Here is a 20569-nt window from a genome sequence, read left to right on the forward strand (position 1 = left end):
AAGAAGGAGACATTAGGACAGGTGACAAAAAGCTTGGTCAAAGAAGTAGGTTTTAAGGAGCATCTTAACGGAGGAGGGAGAGGTAGAGAGGCGGAGAGGTTTAGGGAGGGAATTCCAGAGCTCAGGGCCCAGGCAGCTGAAGGCACGGCTGCTAAAATTGGGGGTGCACAGGAGGCAAGAATTGGAGGAGCGCAGAGATCCCGGAGGGTTGTAGGGCTGGGGGAGGTTACAGAGATAGGGAGGGGCGAGGCCATGGAGGGGTTTCAACATGAGGATGAGAATTTTAAAATCGAGGCATTGGTGAAGTGGGGAGCCAATGTAGGTTAGTGAGCACAGGGGTGATGGGTGAATGCAATACCACACAAGTACAGCAGCCCCAAAGCAGGGCTGAGCTGCTTGACCAAGTGAGTTACAGACTTCCCAAATTATTCCATCTGTTCTGTGTTAAAATATAACCTTTTTTTTTGCTTATAGAGACAGGTACGTGTCGCATTACAATTAATTACTTTAAACTCAGTGGCCTAGAATTTGCATCATGCCCGAATCCCGGTGCAGCGCACGCACACACGCACCTAATGAGGCCGGCAGCAGGACCACGGGAAATTGGTCCATCAGCCTGATTTACTTATTGCCGGCGAGCCGCAGGAGCCGGTCACGGCCCGAGAGGCAGCTCGCGTTGCCGGGGGAGCAACCGTAGTCAAATGTAATCCAATTTTGCAATGGGGACCTCTAACAGGCATTATTTGGATATGCACAGGAGCTAACACCTGTTTCAGGCACGGGCCTTGGCCGGACATCATTCCCGCGGGAGTCAGCGTCAGGACATATTGATTTTAACTCCTGGGGCCTCCCGATCCCCGGTCCGAGTTACAATCGGGGGCTGACTCTGTAGTACATGAGTTTGGGACCATTTCCCCAACACACTGTAGGTGTAGTTGAATGTTTCATTTCCCAGTTTTTCAGCCCTGTGCTAATATTGCAGTTGACTCACACTGACATGATATTTGCTACTGTGTTTCCCAAAAGTGCAGTAAAAGCTGAGCTTTCTAACAGCAATCCCATCATACAACTCACTAATTCCAAATCTTTAAATCATGCCCATATTTTACAGCAATTTTGCACAGTGCATAATCACCAATTTACATAGGAAACCAATCGATGTTTTAAACAGTTTATCACAGCAGGGGACCATAGGTGATCAGGGAATGCAATAAAGCCAACTTCACTTCCTTCTCAATACTGTTCCATTTCTTTCGTTTTTTATATAATGTAAGTCTGGTTTTTCGAGGAGGGAATATTGAAAAAGAACAAATTAGCTGTTGTTTCCTGTAGTGACTCTGTCCCTGGAGGCAGTGTCTGCCGTGGAACCTGCACCATGCAGAGGAGCGAACTCCCAGCTTCAACCCCTGGGCCATGTTGATCGAAGCCAGACGGATGGAATAAATGATAATCTCAGCCCTGGGCTCGAGAGAGGGAAAAAAATGCTCCGGGTTCATGCTCCAGATCACTATCCAGGCACCCTCATTTTACGGTACCGGTGATTGGGCTTAGCTCTGATGCCCCCCGTGGTCAAATAGCTAGCTTCACTTTTTTGGGCTCACACATGAATAATGGACATTTTCATAGAATGAGGCCATTCAGTAATCGTGTCTGTGCCGGATCTTTGAAAGAGCTTTCCAATTAGTCCCATTCCCCTACTCTTTCCCCATAGCCCTGCAAATTTTTCCTTTTCAAGTAAATATCTAATTCCCTTTTGAAAGTTACTATTGAATCTGCATCCTCCACCCTTTCAGGCAGTGAATTCCAGATTATAACAACTTGCTGAGTAAAAAAAAATTCTCTTCATCTCCCCCTGATTCTTTTGCCAATTATCTTAAATCTGTGCCCTCCTGCCAGTGGAAAGGTTCTCTCTATCTACTCTATCAAAACCTTTCATGATTTTGAACACCTCTATCAAATCTTCCCTTAACCTTCTTTGCTCTAAGGAGAACAACCCCAGCTTCTCCAGTCTATCCACATAACTGAAGTCCCTTATTCCAGGTACCATTCTAGTGTGCAGAACTGCACCCCAATGAAAGTCAATGCCTTGAGGAGAGTAGAGAAATAATTGAACAAAAAAGCCCCACACATCTGGGTATATCTTGAATTAATTTTCCATTCGGCCCAACTGGTCTATGCCGGTGATTACTTCATCTAACCCTATCAGCATATCCTTCTATTCCTTTCTCTCTCTCTCATGTACTCTCTCATCTAGCTTCCCATTAGTGTAGAGGGAGCTTTACTCTGTATCTAACCCGTGTTGTACCTGCCCTGGGAGTGTTTGATGGGACAGTGTAGAGGGAGCTTTACTCTGTATCTAATCCGTGCTGTACCTGCCCTTGGAGTGTTTGATGGGACAGTGTAGAGGGAGCTTTACTCTGTATCTAATCCGTGCTGTACCTGCCCTGGGAGTGTTTGATGGGACAGTGTAGAGGGAACTTTACTCTGTGTCTAACCCGTGCTGTACCTGCCCTGGGAGTGTTTGATGGGACAGTGTAGAGGGAGCTTTACCCTCTCTATGAGACACTTAGTTCTGCTGCCCACCCTTTACCATCTCACTATGTTTCTAAAATATTCCACCCTAATGCCTTTGATCCCTGTCTAACCCCCAGAAGATTCTTGGAACCATCTAAATGCAGCAGGGCTTCCTGTGACAGCAGCAACAATGAGCCTAGGAGTTGAATGATTCATAAGCCCTGTAGGAGTGCATCTCACGCTGTACTATACACACTGTACTCTTGCTGCAGTGTTCTGACTCCTCACCACAGTTATTGTGGTGACTGCCAGTTTGGTCTGTGCACAGACTCCTCCTCCTCCTTCGTGGTTTCAATCCCAAACCCCAGCCAGCTCCTTCTCCTAAAGCTCGGTTGTTTTTCCAGCTTCGATACAGAGTCAGCAACCATAGAACGTCAAAGTGAATGGAAGATTATCATCAATTAAAGGGGACGAATGTTCTGAATTGCCCCAGAATTCTAAATGATAGAGAGCCGCTGTGTTGGGGTCTCTCAGTTACCCCCGTTTCTAGTGCTTTTTTTTGGCTGCCTTTTGAGCTTTTGTGAGCAGCTGGGGATTCCTGGGGCGCAAGCTTCACTAGTTCGCAGGAAGCAATCCACCATCCTTGGGCACAGGGCAGGATTGAAGTGATTTCTCCCACCTTCATTTAGATTACTGTTCATCTATTCAAGGATATTAGTTGGGACAGATCGTCTGTGCTTGTTAGGCTGCCTCTATCTGTCATTTCTAAGAACATCCATTTTGTCTCCTTGTAATCACGATGTTCTGCTCCAGTGACATCACGGTGCTCCAGTGACATCATGGTGTTTCAGTGACATCACAGTGCTCTTTTCCAGTGACATCATGGTCCTCTGGTGACATCACCGCATTCTGCTCCGGTGACATCATGGTGTTCCATCAAGCCACCTCCCCGATCTGCTGTCTTGCCATTCAACTCTGAATGGAGGGATTTCCTTTAGTTGCTGCACACTGTCCACTTCCTTGTCTTAATTGTACCATCCATTGAGGCCAAGGGTCACCAGCGGAAGTCTGCATATTTGGGGATTTCTCCTGGCACTGGGGCGTAGGGCTGGACTGTAAGGAATACTTGAGCCACTTCAACTATACTCTCACCCTGTGCACCTTCTATAGTGAAAGTAAGGCAGCATTCCACGAGGCCTCGCTTGAAGGGACTTGACTATGGCACTGTTAGTGGCAGTCGCTGGTCATTTCTGCTCAGTGTATACAGAGTTGGGGTTAATTTTAACCTCACTCACCCCGTGGGAAACTGACACAATCAGATCGGCCGCCCGATTTACTTTCCATTGACGTCAAATTACCCCTCAATAAACTCATTCAATCTTGGGTGAAAGCTGAAAACTAGTTCAGATAAGAACCTTATACGAGGCTGCCTCTAACCCGAGCCTCTGATGGTGAGGATCTTTCAGGACCCACCTGTTACGGAATTCTTCTCAAAATAACTGGTAAAGAGGCTGTGATGTTAATAATAAAGCAATGAGGACCAGGCAGTCAATCCCCTTTAATATTACAGTGTAAAACCCACTCATTCAGGACCTATCGATCATCTCCCTCAGTATTACGGTGTTACATTACAATATAACAGTTAGGACCTGTCGATCACCTCCCCAGTATTACTGTGTTACATTACAATATAACAGTCAGGACCTATCGATCACCTCCTCAGTATTACATTACAATATAACAGCAAGGACCTATCGATCACCTCCCTCAGTATTACAGTGTTACATTACAATACAACAGTCAGGACCTATCGATCACCTCCTCGGTATTACAGTATTACATTACAATATAACAGCAAGGACCTATCGATCACCTCCCCAGTATTACAGTGTTACATTACAATATAACAGAAAGGACCTATCGATCACCTCCCACAGTATTACAGTGTTACATTACAATACAACAGTCAGGACCTATCGATCACCTCCCCGGTATTACAGTATTACATTACAATATAACAGCAAGGACCTATCGATCACCTCCCCAGTATTACATTACAATATAACAGCAAGGACCTATCGATCACCTCCCCAGTATTACATTACAATATAACAGCAAGGACCTATCGATCACCTCCCCAGTATTACATTACAATATAACAGCAAGGACCTATCGATCACCTCCCTCAGTATTACAGTGTTACATTACAATACAACAGTCAGGACCTATCGATCACCTCCCCAGTATTACAGTGTTACATTACAATATAACAGCAAGGACCTATCGATCACCTCCCCAGTATTACATTACAATATAACAGCAAGGACCTATCGATCACCTCCCTCAGTTTTAATTTGATAGGAACACCTTAAGTGTTCACATCAACAGCACTTTTTCACACAAAGTGTAATGGAAATCTAGAACTTTCTCCCCAAAAAGCAGTGGTTGCTGGGGATCAGTTTGAAAATTTCAAAACTGAGATTGATCGATTATTGTTAGGCAAGACTTGCAATGAAGATCAGGCACTGTGTGAAGTACCAGAGTTCGGCCAGCATCTATAAAACCCGTACCCCAACGTGAGTCAGCACTTTCAGGAGAGGAGGGGACCTGTACCCCAAAGTCTGTCAGCACATTCAGGAGAGGAGGGGAGGAAATTGAGAGCAGGAATGCACACACACACTCACTCACTTGCACACTCTCACACACACGCACTATCACACTCGCACAAACATCTGTACAGACTCACAGTCTACCAATACCTTTAGAGCCACAATGCAAAGACACATAAATACACATGAACCATGGAATGGAATACCTGTAGAGCTGTAAATATTCAGGGAAGGTGCAACGAGGGTTTGGGTAGTGCTGGCCATGGTCTGAGACCCATGGTAGCTGGTTGGACTCCTCTGTCTTTCTCTCTCTATCTCCTCACAAATGATTTGTGTGCAGTCTGAACAGGCTGTCTGTATGTACATCAAACCCCACTCAACAGGATACGACAGTAATGGATGACTAACAACTGATTCTCCCTGACTCACAAGAGCTGTGATTAAAATAAACTCACAGGGCACAATGAGAACAATATCCCCTACCCAGGCCTGAGCTCACCTCAACCCTATCGCCTCCCAAATATCAAAGAAAATCATCCTTACAGTTATTTGTTCATTCCCATGTCTGTTTCTGGCTTTGTTATTTTGAATATTTTTCTTTTAAGTGCTGATGACATCATTGGGGGAAGGCGGTTTGGAGAATTTCCTGAGCTCAGTGAGTGCAAGGGAGGGGGAGTTAAATGTACTCTCCATACACAGAATGTGTAATCACTGTCCCAATGCCTGGTGAGTGCAATGTGCACACTCACACTCTACCCCCAGGGCTAGAAATTGGACCACTTTCCAAAATTGGACAAGAACTAGACGGAGATCACCCACGCAAGCTCCAACTAGTTTTTCCAGTTGTACCGTGGCCAATCTAACGGTCCTAAAAGGGAGAGCTTGAAATCACCAAAGACGAGGGTAAGCAGGAGCACTCCTCCTGGTTCCACAGCCCTCTGTCAATCCCTCCCCCCCAACCCCCTCCCACCCCAGATCCCGATCGCCTCCTCTCTTTCCCAGCCCTACCCCCACCCCACAGGACCTATCTGAAGGACCCTGCCAGCATCACTGTAGATAGCAGCAGCTCGCCAGATTTGTTAAAATGATATTGATCAGGCCTCAGGCCAATCGGTTCGGGAGCAGGGATTGTTCCCTGTCAGCGCCCACAGAACCCGTGATTCAGAGAGCGTCAGCATACATAGAACCCGTGACCCAGAGAGAGTCAGCACACATAGAACCCGTGACCCAGAGAGAGTCGGCACACACAGAACCCGTGACTCAGAGAGTCGGCACACACAGAACCAGTGACTCAGAGAGAGTCGGCACACATAGAACCCGCAAATGGCACGTTGGCCTTTATTGCAAGAGGGTTGGAGTACAAGAATAAGGAAGTCTTGCTACAATTGTACAGGGCTTTGGTGAGACCTCACCTGGACTACTGCGTACAATTTTGGTCTCCTTATCTAAGGAAGGATATACTTACCTTAGAGAAGGTGCAACAAAGGTTCACTAGATTGATTCCTGGGATGAGAGGGTTATCCTATAAGGAGAGATTGAGTAGAATGGGCCTATACTCTCTGAAGTTTAGAAGAATGAGAGGTGATTTAATTGAAATATATAAGATTCTGAGGGGGCTTGACAGGGTAGATGCTGAGAGGCTGTTTCCCCTGACCAGAGAGTCTAGAACTAGGGGGCATAGTCTCAGGATAAGGGGTCGGCCATTTAAGACTGAGATGAGGAGGAATTTCTTCACTCAGAGGGTTGTGAATCTTTGGAATTCTCTACCCCAGATGTGGATGCTGAGTCATTGACTATATTCAAGGCTGAGATCGATAGATTTTTGGAGTCTAAGGGAATCAAGGGATATGGGGATCGGGGGGGAAAGTGGAGTTGAGGTCGAAGATCAGCCATGATCTTATTGAATGGCGTAGCAGGCTCGAGGGGCTGTATGGCCTACTCCTGCTCCTATTTCTTATGTTCTTACGTGGAATCTGTGATCCAGTGAGTCAGCACACATAGAACCCGTGACCCAGAGAGAGTCAGCACACATAGAACCCGTGACCCAGAGAGAGTCAGCACACATAGAACCCGTGACTCAGAGAGAGTCAGCACACATAGAACCCGTGACTCAGAGAGAGTCAGCACACATAGAACCCGTGACTCAGAGAGAGTCAGCACACAAAGAACCCGTGACCCAGAGAGAGTCAGCACACATAGAACCCGTGACTCAGAGAGAGTCAGCACACATAGAACCTGTGACTCAGAGAGAGTCAGCACACATAGAACCCGTGACCCAGAGAGAGTCAGCACACATAGAACCCGTGACCCAGAGAGAGTCAGCACACAAAGAACCCGTGACCCAGAGAGAGTCAGCACACATAGAACCCGTGACTCAGAGAGAGTCAGCACACATAGAACCCGTGACCGAGAGAGAGTCAGCACACACAGAACCCATGACTCAGAGAGAGTCAGCTCACAAAGAACCCGTGACCCAGAGAGAGTCAGCACACATAGAACCCGTGACCCAGAGAGTCAGCACAGAAAGAACCTGTGACCCAGACAGAGTTATGCCGGTGTAACCCGTCCCCAGGGAGAATTAGCGTCTTCGGTGTGAGGAGGAAATCTGGTTGGGAAAATATGCAGGTTGCTAGCTGGAGGAGGGGTAGGTATATATATTTTATAGAGAGACCCTCTTATTGAGAGACTCTTTCCACCCCCCCCACTTGTATAGATACCCTGTATAGAAGGACCCCAGTGTAGAGCCCAGTGTAAAGATGCCCCCATATAGAGAGATCTCCTGTAAAGAGACAGAGACTGCCCACAGTGACACCCACATAGAGAAACACCCTGTATGGAGAGCCCCCTCTCTGTATAGAAAGAAAGATTCCCCCCCCCTGTAGACTTGCCCCCTGGACAGCAAGATATTCTTTGGAGAGACCCCCGGTACAGACAGACCTCCCCCCTTATATAGAGAGACTCTGCATAGAGACCCCTATACAAAGTGCCCACACATGGAGAAACTGTCTGCATGGAAGCACACACTGTGTAGAGGGAGCCCACTGTGTAGAGGGAGCCCACTGCGTAGAGGGAGCCCCTGTATCGAGTCCTCCGTGGTATAGAATGACCCTCTGTGAGGAGAGAACCCTGGTATAGAAAGACCACCAATAGAGAGAGAGAGGACCCATGTGTACAGAAGCCATGAATCGTCCTAGGTGCAACACAGAACAGCTCCCAGTCCCTTCAGTTTGTTCAGTGACAGGAGCTTCCAGTCTGAAATAGTCAGCGCCAATTCCCATTGAGTGAACTCCCAGTCCTCTAACATCAGAATGTTTCCTCTTCCTGTTTTGACAATCCTGGTCGGGTCTTTAGGACATTAATGGACCTGAGCCTTGTGCTGCAGATGTGTCCAACTGCAGTCTCTATCTGAATAGGTATGGTTTAACATTGATGAATTAAACAGATAGATATATTTTTCTTTATGTGGACTCTCCTGTCCTGGCACATTCAGGCACTAAGAAAGACAGGCCTCTGACACCCCAAAGGTTCAGTAGGTGAAGCCATCTCCCAGTGGGATACTGAACCAACACCAGCGTTCTCCAGGTCGTCCCGATCTGAGGCCAGTTATCAGATCTCAGCCAGAACCAGATCTGGGCTGCAACAACCGGACTCAGCCCCCTGACCTGGGGGAAGAAAAGATCATCCAGGGTCCCTGCTCCCATCACGATCCAGTGAGATCAGTGTACACCCTTCGAGTGCTGCGTACAGACCCTTTGTGTGCTGCGTACAGACCCTCCGAGGGCCGCGTACAGACCCTCCGAGGGCCACGTACAGACGTCTCACTGCCCCACATTGACCCTTTCTGTCGATAACTGACCCATACTGACCCCTCAGGTTGTCATTGTACTGTCCCGATATCGCGGAGGGACTCTAGGTGTAGTGTGGAGGCTGTCTTGTTCGCCCCTGGGCTACGTTACAGAAGCAGCAAGCTCATCCTCACCCACCTTAATCAGACAATGATCGGGAACGAGTTGAACTCTCTCCCTCTGATATTAACTCCTTCCTTACCTGCTTCAGACCGCAGGCTCTGAGACTCGTTGGCACTGTGGGGGGCAGTGGGGGGGGGGGGGGGGGGGGAGGGGAGGGGGTGTCAGAGACTGATACCACTAGCACCATCAAACGTCTTCGGAATGTGTGCTGTTAGCAATCATTGCATAGTTACCATGGAAATGTTAAGGAGTTATGCTGAATACCAGTCAGAGTTACGGCAATGAGAGATCTGGGTGTCGTGCTTCTACCTTTTTTTCCCTGTTTCCATGGCGCTACCTTGGAAACACGGAACGCTCTCTCTATTCTGCCCTCACAACTTGCCTGAGCCCCAGTCCCAGAAAAGCATCTTTGACAGCATTTAGAACATTTTCTTTTCAAATTGCATTGAATTACTTTGAAGTGCAGTGACGGCTGTTATGTCGGCAAATGTGGCAGCTATTTTAACACAGCCAGATCCTACAAAGAGTTAATCTGAGGGGTTTTGGACTGGCGAACTCCCTTGCTCTTCTTCATCTGAACAGGCAGATGCGGTCTTGGTTTAATGTCACATCCAACAATGCACTGCTCCTGCAAGACTGCACTGCAGTGTTAGCTTAGATTAAGTGCCAATTCCTGGGATGGAGGGATTGAGCCCATGAGCTTCTGCAACCAATTTAAGTCAAACTGACACCATTAGTGCCGATTTGTGCTGAATTTGGGGCAGTTTCTCGACTTGAGTCTATGTTGACCGGACCTGGATACAGACTGTCGCAAACTCTTTCTTACGGACAGGTGAGACAACTGACTCCTGCCTATCAGCCTGGGCTAGATTTGAACCCATACTGGAGGTGAAAGGTCAGTGTCCAGTGCATATTCAGTTTAGACAGTTTGATCTCTTTCTCTCCAGAAAGTGATAATCTCCTACTCCTCTAACACAAAGGGAAGCACTTAACCTCAGTATTCGGAGTCTCGGAGACAGAAGATATGCCAGGCAAAAATACAGAAATCCAAGGATATTTGAAGAACTGAAAATATCCTTTAAACAATCTTCAGATCTTGGAAGTCATTTCCCTCATTGTACTGGCTCCACAGGACACTCCACATCCCACACGAAGAAATCAGTCAGAGAATTTTGTACTCATCAAAGAGAGATGCCTAGGCCACCAGTGTCAGCACCAAACACACCCAGGGCAGGTACAGCACGGGTTAGATACAGAGTAAAGCTCCCTCTAAACTGTCCCATCAAACACTCCCAGGGCAGGTACAGGGTTAGATACAGAGTAAAGCTCCCTCTACACTATCCCATCAAACACTCCCAAGGCAGGTACAGAGTGAAGCTCGATAAGCATCAAATTCAATCTGAGAGGAGCAACCTCTTCTGTATCAGTGTGACAATATTCTACATCCGATCCCAGCTATCCTGAAGCCTATCCAATTGTAATTGTCAATAAATTATGCGTATTTTGGCTTAGAGCCCACCCCACCAGATGATTTGATGACACTCAGTCAGGGGAGAGAGGATTTGTTCATTGCCTCTGCCTGTGCTGTATATGATCTCAGGTCCCAGAGGTTAGGGACAATGTTTGACCCTGCACCACCCAGTCCCTCCTCTGCTCCTCTTACGCTCGACTATCTGGAGCTCTGTGCTGTCGCTGGAGAGGAAATGATTCATTTCCCCTTTGTACCCATGGTTTTCCAGCAGTGTGGAAAGATGGCTACTCCTTCACTACCGGGGGAACACCCTAGTGTGGAACTGTTCTGATTCTTTCTCCCTCCCCCCCAATCCGCTCTACACCTCACTGTGATCCTCAAGGCACTGTGAAGACCCATTAAGCATTTGCCCTGATCGAGTCTCTCTCACAAACACCTCAACGCACTTGAGATATAAAGATATTACTTTGACGTGTGATGACTGATGTTATGTAGGGAAACTCAACAGCCATTTTACGCACAGCTAGATCCTACAAACAGCAAAATGACCGGGTAATCTGTTTTTGCTGATGTTGGTTGAAGGTAGAATGTTGGCCAGGATACCAGGAGAACTCCCTGCCCTTTTATAAGTAATGACATGACATCTTTAACATCCACCCAAACCACTGAAACAGTCCAAGACTTTAGTGTCTCATCTGAAGGACAGATTGGCCGCACTGGCATCCTGATGCCCATTTGTCTGATGCTGCTATGTCTTACTCAGGCACCCACCAGTGGAGATAGGTACTCAGTTTGGCTGAATACCTCTCTATGGGGCAATAAGCCAGTCCACCATGCCACAAAATGCTGAAACCTGCCCCTTGATGCAGGATGAAGAGGTTGGAGTTTTACATCCACTCTCAGGCTGGTTAGACGGTCAGCTGATCTACGAGTTTGCGGACGATACCAAGATATGTGCGAGAGTGAGGACCGTAGAGGATGCTCGACTACTACAGGCAGATTTTGATGCACTGGAGGATTGGGCCCTTGAATGGCAAATGATGTTTCACTTAAAAAGATGCAGTGTTCTGCGTGTGGGCAGGGTGAATGCTGAACATACGTACACCCATCAGGGACAAGAACTACAGCCAGTGGTGAAAGAAAGAGATCTGGACATTCTAGTGCATAGATCTCTAAAGATTCATGACCAACACATAAGACAAGAGTAATGAGTGAGTCAGGCATTGCAGGTGGGCTTCAGCCTTCCTTGCGGAAACCTTATCAAATGGCCAATCTTGTACGAGAGGATAGCTGTCCCGGAGTTCTTGCTTACCTTAGGCTCTCGGCCACAGAGGAAGTTCTCTGAGCTGGAGATTGCCAAGCACCAATAGTTTCCGTTTACTGTCGACAGGGTCCCCAAGCTCACGGGGCAGGCTGACAGCAATTCACTCTGCGCAAGTACGCAGCCCACCTTGTGAAAATCAACTCCAGCGGCAGCGAGACCGAACTCACTCCAAATCAACAGGATGTCCGCACTCCTCTCTATTCAGAATGTCCATGTACTCCGTTTGGTGCTACCCTGCCAGCTGCAACTCTGTCACAACGAGAGAGAGATAGACTTCCAACACAGACTCTCTCGATGCCTGATCGTTGACTGTCTCGACTATTCCCCTGTAAAATCGCCCAACGCAGCAGGGAAAGAAAAGTCAGGATGTGACATCAATCAGTGAGGGAGGAAACACCTTGCTAAGGCATGCACTGATTCCCAATCTCTGGAACACAGGATGGAGACATGTGAAGACACAGGAAGCCGGCGTGGGCCCAGAGTAGAATACCTGGCAGCTGCACGCTCCGAGATAACAATACATTGTTTACTGGTTACACGGACTTCACAATCCACGGGTAACATCAGCCCAGTGCTTCGGATAGAAAGAAACCAGCTCTCCTGTAGAACTGGTCAGATCCCCAGTGAGCCGGGAGCATTCAGAGGTCCCTCGGAGACAAGGGTTAACCCTTTCTCCGCCAAAGCACTGGCCAGGCCCTCGGACTCTTGTTTGGAAATCTGGGAGAGAAAAAGAAAATGTGGATGGGAAGTGGCCACAGGAAGCACAGTCTGAGGAAAGGAAAGAGCAGGTTGTCAGAGGCCGAGAGGCCGGCCATACTTTTTTAACTTGTGTTTTATTCCCTTCCTCAGTTCTCAGTCTTCCACTTTCTGTGCCGTGCCCATCCCCAATAAACGGTGGGGCTGAAAGGTGGCTCACCAACCCCCATCAATACTCCGCCAACCCCTACAACCCTGCTCGGATTGAAATATCCTGACCATTACAGCCCTGCTCAGACTGTAATATCCTGACCCCTATAACCCGACACATACAGTAATATCCTCAGCCCTTCAGGAGAAACATAGAAAATAGGAGCAGGAGTAGGCCATTCAGCCCTTTGAGCCTGCTCCGCCATTCAATATGATCATGGCTGATCCTCTATCTCAATACCATATTCCCGCTCTCTCCCCATACCCCTTGATGTCTTTTGTGTCTAGAAATCTATCTATCTCCTTCTTAAATATATTCAGTGACTTGGCCTCCACAGCCTTCTGTGGTAGAGAATTCCACAGGTTCACCACCCTCTGAGTGAAGAAATTTCTCCTCATCTCAGCCTTAAATGTCCTACCCCGTATCTTGAGACTGTGACACCTCGTTCTGGACCCCCCAGTGAGGGGAAACATCCTCCCTGCATCCTAGAGGGGAGAGTGAACCCAGCATGAGTCAGCACCTTCAGGAGGGATGGGGAGAGTGAACCCAGCATGAGTCAGCACCTTCAGGGGGGATGGGGAGAGTGAACCCAGCATGAGTCAGCACCTTCAGGAGGGATGGGGAGAGTGAACCCAGCATGAGTCAGCACCTTCAGGGGGGGTGGGGAGAGTGAACCCAGCATGAGTCAGCACCTTCAGGAGGGATGGGGAGAGTGAACCCAGCATGAGTCAGCACCTTCAGGGGGGGTGGGGAGAGTGAACCCAGCATGAGTCAGCACCTTCAGGGGGGGTGGGGAGAGTGAACCCAGCATGAGTCAGCACCTTCAGGGGGGATGGGGAGAGTGAACCCAGCATGAGTCAGCACCTTCAGGAGGGATGGGGAGAGTGAACCCAGCATGAGTCAGCACCTTCAGGAGGGATGGGGAGAGTGAACCCAGCATGAGTCAGCACCTTCAGGGGGGATGGGGAGAGTGAACCCAGCATGAGTCAGCACCTTCAGGAGGGATGGGGATAGTTAACCCAGCATGAGTCAGCACCTTCAGGAGGGATGGGGAGAGTGAACCCAGCATGAGTCAGCACCTTCAGGAGGGATGGGGAGAGTGAACCCAGCATGAGTCAGCACCTTCAGGAGGGATGGGGAAAATACTGGAGCAACAGCACCGATTTCACATCACAGGTAAATAAGATGCTCTGAGGAGATGTCAATTGAAATAGTTGTGAGACACTCTGAGGGGTTTAACTGCGATTTGAAAAGCTGGCCTTATATCGATTGTTTAACTCACTGGTGAAGTCAGTGGAACTGGGCTGTTGAGATGTGAATTTCACAGATTGATGGGTTATGGCTCAGCTAATGGCTCCATCAGAAAAACATCTAAATGAATATTGATTGTGCTGGCGTTTTGTTCTTTATAATGAAATGACAGCCTCTACCAAGCCCGACCTTTTTTCTCCCCATCTTCTTTCTGCCCTCTCCTGCTCATTGGCTCGGGGCCGATGGCCGAATGGGATCCTTCTGTGCTGTAATTTCGGTGATGGTGCAATTTCTGTCCTGAAGATGGAGGGATCCCAAATGCAGCTCCAGCGGAGAACTTTGCATTGTTCGTGAGCTTGCAGTGATCCAATAGTCGATCGTCTCTCTTCAGTGGAACTCCCCACATATCCCCCCCACAAGAGAGATGTTGTTATTATACAGATGCATTATCTGGTGGTCATACTAGCTGTCATTACATCAGAACAAGAAGAGGCCATTCAACCCCTCGAGCTTGTTCCATCATTCAATTAGATCATGGCTGATCTGTACCTCAACTCCATTTACCCTCCTTTGCTCCATATCCCTTGATACCCTCACCCAATAAAAATCTATCAATCTCATTTCACCCCCAGCGTCCACAGCCTTTTGGTGAAGAGAATCCTAGATTTCCACTACCCTTTGTGTGAAAAAAATGCTTCCTGATTTCACATTTGAATGGCCCAGCTCTAATTTTGAGCATGTGCCCTCTTGTTCCTCTGAACCCTCCTCTCTTGTTCATCCTGAGCTCCAAATCCCCTGTCCTACCCACTCTTCCTCCTCCCTCTGCTGAAATCTAGACTCATCGCACGCTCTCCTGCTCCAACTCGTTCCCTCTCAGACGTGTGGAACTTCTCACCTCCCTCAGTCTTCCTACAATCAAAAGCCGTTTGAAACGCAAGCTCGGCATCAGCTGGTCACTAGCCGCTGATTGACCCCCGCCTGCTTGCCTCCCTCTTGTGCTGCACTTTGGGGCATTGGCCCTTCTCTGAGTTCTACCAATTTAAGCAGTGGAAGCCATGAATTGGAGCTTGCGTGAACCCTGACCCGACTGGATATATTGTCTAGTTCCTCTCCAGTGGGACAGCTTCATGGCAAGTACAAGACACGAGTGTCAACTATCCTATCACAAGCGGATCCAGGTAGAGCCCAGTTCAGAGCCCTCAACCTGTGAGGAGATGTGATGAGACCAGCTGTAATATCCACACTAAGAAGTCATTCCTCTTTCTGGGAGTAACAGTAAGTTTACTGTACATAAAAAAGATCATTTTAACTTTTTTGGCCTCTGCTGGAGGATGGATCAATAGAAATACTCCTAGTATTGTTTGAGAACACAAGCTTGACAATGACAAATGTGGTCTCCAAACTGGTAACAGGCCAGGTAAAGATCCTACACCAATTGGACAGCCTCCCCTTTTATCAGCTTAGCAAAGGATGAATTGGAAAAGTAACCGAGTCAAGCAGAGATTAAATCCTGCATCAACACTAAAGGAGTGAGAGAGGATTGTCACTGACACTATCGCACGCTCTCACTCAATATCCACCTTATCGGAAACACACAGCTGGTTTCACTGAAACACTGTCCGTGTGAAGTGACGATCGAGTGACTCCACCATCCAGCGTTGCCTGCAGCGAGCGGCGCCCGCGAGAGGGTGCATCTTGGGAAACGCACAGACGTCACGGGCTGTGACCCTGCGATTTCCCAACATGCACTGCCTGCGAGCACACTGTGAGCGCAGGTTGATGAAGCCCCGTCCAATGGATGGTCGGCTCCTTGGTCCCCTCCTGTTACCCCTCCTTTCCTGAAAACCACCTCAGTGTTGGTCAGTAAACGAGAACAGCACGACTGTTAACCTTTAACCCGTCAATATTCCCCGTCCAATTGATAAGGCAGCAGCACAGGTTTCACACACACACACCATATATGAAAACACTGCATCACAAGGCATCACCCTCCCCACAGGGATCCTGTCATAACCCCGGGGTCAGGGGTGGGGCAAACACTGGGCTCCCAGCAGAGCTTGTGTGTCCAATCTAGTGACTGTCTCTCTGTCAGTCACTCTCTTTCTCTGTCACTTTCTCTCTGTCGCGCTCTCTCTCTCTCTATCTCTTTGTAATTCCCTCTGTTTCCCTCTGGCACTCTCTCTCTCTCTCTCTCCCTGTCCCTCTCGCCGTCACACCCTCTCTCTTTCCATCACACTCTCTCGGTCACTCACTCTGTCACTCACTCTGTTACTCTCTCTGCAACTGTCACACTTTCAGTCTGTCAATGACCTGCAGCCTGTAATTTACAAGCGCCTTCCAATCTGCAATTCAACTCTGAGTAATTTCACCCCATGTTTGCTTGTGTAAGCCATGTCCTTATATTTCACTATTTCTTATAGATTAAAATATTACAAACTACAATTGAATGATATTGTCCTGATAGCTCAGCTGGTTGAGGCAGTGAACAGCTGAGCTAATCGACCAGGAAGGTCTCAGGTCCAATCCCTGGTTTGTGCTGAGCTATCTGATCTCAGTCAGGCTGGTGACAGAGTGAGTGACAGAGAGAGAGTGAGTGACAGAGTGAGTGACAGAGAGAGAGTGAGTGACAGAGAGAGTGACAGAGAGAGTGAGAGAGCCTCAGCACCTTCAGCACTAACATTTGTGGATATCGGATGAGGGAAAGATTGAGCTCCCCTGCGAGGCCCCCATAGTTCAATATCCTGCTGACATACTCTGCGTCAGTTCACACATTAAGAATGGACATTTGGGTGAGGTACTCGGATGACAACAGTTTCTTATGAGCTGAGCAGTAGAGAGGACGACAGCAATCTCTGGGAAAGAATTCAACAAAGAAACAAGCTGCTCTTTGTTGTGAGAGAGGCACGGTTCGCAAGCAAGTTATTGAATATTTATCAGTGATACCAGCTGACTGTCCAATGATAATACTCGGAGTGGCTGATCTGAAGTGGTGCCAGAACCACGACACAATGCTCGGTCTGTGCTGGGACAGTGTGAACAGGGCCCATTCCAGGCACAACTTAAAACCAACTTAACCAGCATGAGCTCAGGGAGCTTGACAACTGGGGCCTGCTGCGGGCCAAGAACATGGCCAGCTTTGCGAAGCTGCTTGTTTCATTTCTCACATTCTCTCTGACTCTCTTTCTCTCTCACAGTTCAGGGTCACAGTGCAGGGCCCCAGGGACAGGGCCAAGGGTCACAGTGCAGGGCCCCAGGGACAGGGCCAAGGGTCACAGTGCAGGGCCCCAGGGACAGGGCCATGGGTCACAGTGCAGGGCCCCAGGGACAGGGCCATGGGTCACAGTGCAGGGCCCCAGGGACAGGGCCATGGGTCACAGTGCAGGGCCCCAGGGACAGGGCCATGGGTCACAGTGCAGGGCCCCAGGGACAGGGCCATGGGTCACAGTGCAGGGCCCCAGGGACAGGGCCATGGGTCACAGTGCAGGGCACCACCACACTCACCCTGTTAAAGTGCCAAAAACCCAGAGATTATGCAGTGTGATATTAGCACACTTAAATGGACTGGTGCACCATTCCTTTTAACAGTGGGGTAACCCCTTTTAAATATCAGCCTCTGTTAATTTCATACAGCCCACTAATACCATGCAGCGTAATGTTTAGCGGCCATGGAGTAATTTAAAAGGCTCCTGACATTATCTGCAGATATATTTACTTCACCGCCGCTGCCTGACTCCTTGGGCTTTGCATTCTACACAGAGCGCTGAATGGATGGGTATCACACAGCAGGAAACACTGATGGGCTCAGACTGCCAGACGATGGCAGCTCACAATCTGAAAAGGCTAAAAACAAGAACAAGAGTTTTTTTTATAAATCTCAAAGGCTGGCCTCGTTTCTCTCTCTCTCTCTCTCTGTATCCTCGCGTTGCCATAGCGACCACAAAATAAAGGACAAGATTGCTTGCTGGCTTTATTTAGTCTATGGTGTTTGACGGGTAAGGTTGCCAACTCTGGACGGACGTATTCTTGGAGGTTTGATCAGGTGACCTCCGGCCTCCAACCGCTCTGCCCGGTCAAACAGCCTCTTTTCCCCTCTTCATTATTTCTATAACTAATAAACGAAAGTGTTCAAAGAAAACAAAAAAACACACCATTTTTTTTAAAGCCGCTATGATTTATCCCCCGGGTTTTTTTTGCTCACAGCAATGTCCAGAAGATTAATCTTTATTTCCTGGAGACTCCAGGGCAATCCTGGAGGGTTGGCAACCCTATTAACGGGGGGAGGGCCCCGGGGAGAGCTGTCATCCAATTCACAGCAAGAGCTCCCTTCTCTTCACTCTGCCGCCCAGCGCCTGCCTGTCAGACTGAAGACTCCAGCAACATGCCGCAACACACAGCCCGGACAGCAGTGGTTCAAACTGGAACAATTGTACTGAGGTGAAATAATAGGGCGAATTCTCCGCAGGCCAGGACTGGAAAATGTCCCTGATATGAAGCAGAAAATCTCACCTGAAGATGTCTCACCATCACAGTAGGAGACATTCTGATGGATATTCCTCTGTGGGATGTTCTTTTTTGATATTTATTCTTCGGGATATGGGCGGCGTTGGTAAGGCCGGCATTTATTGCCCATCTCTAGTTGCCCTTGAGAAGGTGGTGGTTCTTCTTGAACCGCTGCAGTCCGTGTAGTGAAAGTGCTCCCATGATGCTGTTATTATCATAGTAGGTACAGCACAAGAGGACGCCATTCAGCCCATCCTACTTGTGCTGGCTCTTTGAAAGAGCTATCCATTTAGTCCCATTCCCCTCCTCTTTCCCCAGAGCCCTGTAAATTTTTTCCCTTCAAGTATTTATCCAATTCCCTTTTGAAAGTTATTATTGAATCTGCTTCTACCGCCCTTTCAGGCAGTGAATTCCAGATCATCACAACTCGCTGTGTAAAAAAATGTTTCCTCATCTTGCCTCTGGCTCTTTTGCCGATCACCTTAAATCTGTATCCTCTGGTTATCGAATCTTCTGCCACTGGAAACAGTTTCTCCTTATTTACTCTATCAAAACCATTCATGGTCTTGAACACCTCTATCCAATCTTCCCTTAACCTTCTCTGTTGTAAGGAGAAAAACTCCAGCTTCTCCAGTCTCTCCACATAACTGAAGTCCCTCATCCATGGAACCATTCTAGTAAATCTCCTCTGTACCCTCTATTAGGCCTTGACATCCTTCCTAAAGTGTTGTGCCCAGAATTGAACACAATACTCCAGCTGAGGCCTGACCAGTGATTTGTAAAGGTTTGGCGTAACTTCCTTGCTTTTGTACTCTATGCCTCTATTAATAAAGCCCAGGATCCCATATGCTTTTTTAACAGCCTTCTCAACTTGTCCTGCCACCTTCAAAGATTTGTGTACATTCAGCCCCAGGTCGCTCTGTTCCTGCACTCCCTTTAAAATTGGACCATTTAGTTTATATTGCCTCTCCTCATTCTTCCTTCCAAAATGTATCACTTCACACTTCTCTGCATTAAATTTCATCTCCCATGTGTCTGCCCATTTCACCAGTCTGTCTCTGCCCTCCTGAAGTTGTTACTATCCTCCACATTGTTTACTACATTTCCGAGTTTTGTGTCATCTGCAAACTTTGAAGTCCAGGTCATTAATATATATCAAAAAGAGCAGTGGTCCTAATACTAATCCCTGGGGAACACCACTGTATACTTCCCTCCAGTCTGAAAAACAACCGTTCACCGCTTCTCTTGGCTTTCTGTCCCTTAGCCAATTTTGTATCCAGGCTGCCACTGTCCCTTTAATTCCACGGGCTTTAATTTTGCTGACAAGTCTATTATGTGGTACTTTATCAAATGCCTTTTGAAAATGCATATACACATCAACCACAGTACCCTCATCAACTCTCTCCGTTACTTCATCAAAGAACTTAATCAAGTTAGTCAAACACAATTTTCCTTTAACAAAGCCATGCTGGCATTCATTTATTAGCCCAGACTTTTCCAAGTGCCAATTTATTTTGTCCCAGATTATTGTCTAAAAGTTTCCCCACCACCGACATTAGACTGACTGGCCTGTAATTGCCGGGTTTATCCCTCTCCCCTTTTTTGAACAGGGGTGTAACATTTGCAATTCTCCAGTCCTCTGGCACCACTCCCCATATCTAAGGAGGATTGGAAGATTGTGGCCAGAGTCTCCACAATTTCCACCCTTACTTCCCTCAGCAACCGAAGATGCATCCCATCTGGACCGGGTGACTTTTCTACTTTGAATACTGCCAATCTTTTAAGTGCCTCCTCTTTATCTATTTTTATCAAATCCAATATCGCTACCTCCTCCTTTACTGCTACAATGGGAGCATCCTCTTCTCTAGTGAAGATGGATGCAAAGTGTTCATTTAGTGCCTCAGCCATGCCCTCTGCCTCCACAAGAAGATCTCCCTTTTTGTCCCTAATTGGTCCCTCATTTCCTTTGACTAACCTTTTTACTATTTATATGTTTAGAAAAGACTTTTGGGTTCCCTTTAATGT

At 47.8% G+C, this 20569-nt stretch overlaps 1 protein-coding gene across 6 annotated transcripts in view; it reads right to left on the reverse strand.

Moving 5' to 3' along the window:
- Positions 1-12261, reverse strand: part of shank3a (SH3 and multiple ankyrin repeat domains 3a) — a 777353-nt gene extending 765092 nt beyond the window's left edge. For 4 of the 6 annotated variants that reach the window (XR_010967116.1, XM_068005249.1, XM_068005248.1 and 1 more), the window contains exon 1: positions 11875-12261. The gene's annotated coding sequence lies outside the window, so the exon portion shown is untranslated. The remainder of the gene's footprint in view (positions 1-11874) is intronic. The other 2 variants (XM_068005245.1, XM_068005243.1) reach the window with 2 other exon arrangements.
- Between the last annotated feature and the right edge of the window lie 8308 nt (positions 12262-20569).

This window comes from Heptranchias perlo, chromosome 24 (assembly GCF_035084215.1).
Source record: "Heptranchias perlo isolate sHepPer1 chromosome 24, sHepPer1.hap1, whole genome shotgun sequence".
Classification (NCBI taxonomy): Eukaryota; Metazoa; Chordata; class Chondrichthyes; order Hexanchiformes; family Hexanchidae; genus Heptranchias; species Heptranchias perlo.